Raw genomic sequence first — 6,056 nt, forward strand, 5'->3', positions numbered from 1 at the left:
TCGATGGATCCGCCATTTGATAGTTTGAATATGTAGATTGTCAAAAATGTGGTATCTGAATGAAAAATGATTAGAAACTGTTTAATTCAGTTATTGATATTTTTATTTGTAAATTAAGCATTAAGCAGAGAACGGTTTTTAAAATTGTGATAAAAAGAACTTGACCGACGTCAGATCATACAGCATTGTTCTGCATAAAGAGTTTCATGGCGTATAATACTTGTTAAAGGGCATTAAACTATAGGTACTGTTTTATTATGCATTCGTCAGTGGAAAGTATTTGCAAAATGTTAATTATGCAGATGGAAGTAAGGTTGTAAAAGATCAAAATCTTGAATGAATAGAAATTGATAACACACTATTGTAATATGGATGTGTGAAAAGGACTCACCAGTAGGTGTTTCACACATCAATATTACCAACAACAAAAAAATAAAACTCGATTGGTGGAAATCCAGAGAATCAGTTTCTGGTGACTTCTCAAATAAATATTTGATCGCATACTTAGAAAAGATAGTACTGCCTATACCCCAAGGCCAGGTTGACTTAGTCTAAATTGTGAAAAGTTGTTTTAGAGATAATTTTGAATATTTGATAAACATAATTTTCATTGATATTGAACAAAATACAACTTTGATGTACACATTATTTAAGGAAGCTCGCTTGTCATGTTTTGGAATTTTGGTCAGATTTTCGGAATCCTCTGGTTTTATCCATTTGAATGCCTTAACAAAATTTGCCTGGTGACCCCCATTTTTCTTTTTATAATTCTTTTACATGTATCATGATAAGCTGTCTGTTAAAGTCTTATAAAATTTTAATTACTTTTTAATAGTTTTTGAAGACTTCAACGTGTCAATGATAAAGCTATGAAAAGTCAAGAGAGAACATTTTCCCGCCAAAATTTCAATGGCTAATATCTCAAAAACCAACACGGTGACCTATATATTTTTTTTTGCTTTTTTGATTCCTTTATCAATTCCCTATCAATATATGCTAGTGTTTTGAAAAGTTAATTACTTTGAAACTGAGAATCCAGCTCCCTTAATGTGTCGGTATGGCCTTGTGAGTTTCGTCCCTTTTGTACATCTTTTCAAGTTACATTAAAATACTCTTATAGATTAGATATATATTGATGGCTCATATAGTTAAGTTTTTAGCTTAACAAAAACGTGGTTTGTATACATAAAATATGGTTAAATAGTGGATTGCAGCAGTGGTTGTGGTTGATTGAATAGGAGTTTATGTGAAACAAAATGAATCAACTAACATATGATTGGAAAAATTCAATTTATATTCATAACAATTGCTCAACTAATGAAAACAGTTATTGGCAAATGTGTCTCTTCAACAAAGAAAAAAAAACATGATTGAGGTTTGTAGACAAAAAAAATCATAGTAATTAAATTATCAAATCATATTGCAAATAATGTGCTTTTTTGTTACATATTTGGTTGTATTTATAGTGATTACGAATATAAATCATTGTTGACTGCTGTATCCCTATATTCACATTTTTACATAGTATGTCTTTTTGTTTTGTTCAATCGTCGTTAATACAATGACACTATGCGACTGTCATACCTCTGTTTTAGCACTACACTATAATAAGGACTAAGGACTAAAATGTATTTATTAACAGAATATGATATGTATAACTACAAACATAATATCTTTTACTCCGGTCGTTTTATGACACCCAAGGAAGGATCAGAATTTTAGGGTGATATATGTGTACAATATTTTAAACGGTTGAAAGCTGACTACAGATATTTATATAATTTTATATTGATTAAGATTTCGTTCTGGTAAGGTTGAGCAACTTTGTTTTGTTGACCCATTTAACTACCACTTTAGCATTTCTTTTAAAACTGATTTCGTTCAAAAATATAATTATTAGATTTCATCTTTCAAATGAAATAAAATGCAAATTTTCCGTTGTCAAAAATATATATGGTTCAAGGATATACGATGTTAGTATGCCATATGTTACACAAGAAAATAATGAATGTTATATAAAGCCAACTAAAATTAATTAGTAGATTTTCATCCAAATTTTTGAAAAAATGGGGTGGGTGGGAGGATTTTATTTTTGAAATTTTATTTCATAAGAAACCCTCTAGTGACGAGTTCTATATACCGCAGGGGTATAAACAAGTGTAAAATAAGCTAATATATCATGTATGTACATGTATGACTCATGTATAAGGAAACGTTCATAGATTTTCAAACTCTTTAAAAATAAATATATCTGATAGGCAACCACAATTGACTGTTTTACATGTAATTGCCACGTTAGAAACCTATCTATCATTTTCTATAGTAAACATCAAAAACATGGAGAAAATTAATGCTCTCTTCAGTTGGACTATACCTACACCAAATTTATTTGGCTTTCTAACCGATGGTTTGAAGTTCCCATAAAATTAAGCAAACTTGTACAAATATATGCAATACAAGTATTATGAATACAGAATTAAATGAAAACTCCAACAATGTTGAAAGTAATAGGGTTGGTGCTAAAGCAAGATGCATATACAAATATGATGTAAAACATGAACTTAACAAAAAAAAGTTGTTGTTTAATGACTATATTGAGGGTATTGGGACAGAGGGTGTTAAGCTGTTTGTCAACAAAAAAAACGATAGCCATGTGTATTAAGATCTAACGAATTGCTATAATATTAATGTTTGTTGACCCTTGTTTGAGCTCACTAACGGTCATCAATCTAACACGTTCGTGCTGGTGTCAATTTCTATAATCCTGACATGTTTTTTTGTACCAATGTGTTCAACGATACTTGCGCTTTCGATATCATTGAATTCATAGTCCAAATTTCCTGACACAAAGTCATTGTATAAATTAAAAAAAAAAAAAAACGGCTTTCCGTAACCATTTGTGACCTACCGCGATTTTCGTTCTTGGACACAGCGTTCAACTCGTATAAACCCGAATATTTCATGCCCTTCTCGTAATCTATCTGTATTCTCGGTACATTATGTTGAAGTCATAGAGCTGCAGAATATGTCGAATTAATCATTTACGTTAGATTACTCGAAGAAATAAAAACCAAAATTTGAAACAGGAAGTTTTGAATGAAACGAAATTATCGATGTTTACCGGTAACGGACATGAACAAAATCCGGAAATCGTAATTTTTTCAAAATACAAAAATCGGGGCGGGAGGATTTCAGAGGAGCGGGTGGGGATGAAAATCTATCAATTAATTTTAATTGTCCTAAGGTAGTGTGCGTCTGACATAGGATAAGAAGGATACAACAGAGCAATATCCGGTTACACTGAATTATTTGTTTAAAAAACAAAATCTGAGGCTTTCAAAAATGTTCTTATCTTATATAAGTGATAAATTAAAAAAAGAAAGGTTGTGTTATGAGCTAATACTAATTAATTTCGTAAAATATCAGTAAAAAGCAATGAATATGATAGTTGTTTTTCAGTCGTTTCCTTGGTTGATATAAATTTAATAAAAAGTTGTGTTATGAGTTAATACTAATTAATTTCAGAAAATTTCAGTAAAAAGCAATGAATATGATAGTTGTTTTTCAGTCGTTTCCTTATTTATTGTTTTTATTTCTGACATTTTTTCATTTCTTGGAATGTCTGAATTTAAACTCTTTGTTATCCTGAGGTTTTAGATAATGCTTAGCAAGTTTTGGATTGGATTTTCCAGATACTTTCTTAAGTAATATGTATATTGAAATAAATTCTAGATATCAGTCTTGGAATAATTTTGATAGATACTGAACATCTTTGAATTTGTATATACCTATACAGTTAATCCTCTTTCCAGTACAATATTAAAAGTGTTATATTAATTTGTAATGCCAGTAGTTTAAAACAAAATCTGGGTTACACAATTAAATTAAGGCAAACACATCAAATATAAAAGGACAAGAACGACACAACAGAAACAAAACACTAAAATGCAACACACACAGAAACGAACTATAACATCACAATGACTATTTTCCTGACTTGGTATAGGACATCTTAAGAAAATAATGTGGATCGAACCTGGTTTTGTGCCTAGCGAAACCTCACACTTTTAGGCAATGTTAAATATTATAGCAAAATGCTTTAAATTTTTTAGAGGGGAACTCTGAAGCCCAGAGATCTATAAAGTCGAATTTCTTTAAAACAGCTGCCATATTGAGGTGGGTCCATATGATAGGTAATATTGCTTGAAACACCTAGAACTACTACCATGCCAAATTTGGTGGTTTGATCATCATCCCAATGTTTTTACTGATCTTCTGGACTAAATTTTGTATCTCTACAAGTTTTTGTCAGAACTAAACTGTTTTATCTCCACACTCCCACTGAATTATAATAGCTTATTCATCTAGAAAGTTAAGAGACAAATATTTTGACAGCGTTGCATCTCTCCTTTTTCAGTTATGTTTGCATGGTTTGAACTTAATAAATAAGCAATTCTTAGCAAATCAAGCAACCCAGAATTGGGGATGTTACAAATTTGAAAAAAATCTGATTTATCTCCACTAAAAATATATTAATACATTTCTAAAACAACATTGTTTGTAGAGAAGTGTATTATCTCCAGAAAGATTTATCTATTTAAGTTGCACGTCTATTTAAAAGAAAATACAACAATAGAACAAATTGTGACTAGTGGTCTTCATGTATGTGCATATGACAAAATACTATATATAACTTTTTATGTCTCAGTCAAATATTTATGACATTGCTCTTATAAATCTCAAACTACTATTCAATTTCCCAACAGTTTATAGAAAATGAGAAATACATCATCATAAGACTCACACAATGAATTATTTCATCATAGATACCAGGACTAAATTTTGTAAATACGCCAGACGCGCGTTTCGCCTAACAAAGACTAATCAGTGACGCTCGAATCCATAAAAGTTAAAAATGCAAAATAAAATACAAAATTGAAGAGCATTGAGGACCAAAATTCCTAAAAGTTTGCCAAATACAGCGAAGGTAATCTATGTCTGAGGTAGAAAAGCCTTAGTATTTAAGAAATTAGAAATTTTTGTAAAAAGTCAATTTACAAATATAACCATACCAATGATAATTCATGTCAGCACAAAAGTGCCGACTACTGATGTGTACAAAATTGAGGAGAAATGTTTTATCTGATAAGTATGATTAGATCAAATATCTTATCATGTCAATGAAATACAAAAGATTATTAATGTTATACAAGCAGATTGCACATGACAGTGCATATTAACAGCTTATTGTGTTATATAAATTTTAAGTGCAAAACAGGTTTGCATAGCTTAACCCCAAAACAAAAAATACATATATTAATGTTTAAGATATATATAAATGAGGATTACAGACAAGAAAATAGAGCAGATAATGATGGTTTAAAAAGTAATAATAATAAAAAAAAATAATCGGATACTAAAATTTAACAAATAGAGAAAAAAATTGGCAAAAAGTATACAGATCTAAAAAAGATAACCTAATACATTAAATAATACAGAAGAACTCTCAAATATTTTGATAAAGGTTAAACAAGTTTGTCTGATGACACTATAACTTTATAGAGGTAAATTATCTTAACAATGGTTTATATTTCAATGGTACACCCAACTATATAGAAGTTAATAGCCTAAAAATGGATAATGGTGCGTATAAACTGATTTATTTAAACGGAATCAATATGCTCGAGTGATTTTGTTTTCACAAAAATAATTTTATATCGTTTGAATAGTTATAATGCAATAAAAATTATGTCTCTTATAAAAGCGGAAACTGTTTTTAGGTGCACTATGTTACACCAGAAAACATAAAATGTTATACAAACAGAGTGCACATGACTGTTAATTTCGTGCTAGATTAGTAACTCTATATAAAAATTTATAATGCAAAAACGTGTTTAAAAGCTTTACATAACCGAAAAAATTATAAAATAAAGGTCATAATTTAAAATGTTAGATAAGCCAATGTTGAACACTGGGACGAATACAAACTACAATAACAATGAAACTGCTGACTAGGCTGGAAAATATTTTATGCAAACTATTTGCATGTTCATAAA

This window comes from Mytilus edulis, chromosome 12 (genome assembly GCF_963676685.1).
Source record: "Mytilus edulis chromosome 12, xbMytEdul2.2, whole genome shotgun sequence".
Lineage (NCBI taxonomy): Eukaryota > Metazoa > Mollusca > Bivalvia > Mytilida > Mytilidae > Mytilus > Mytilus edulis.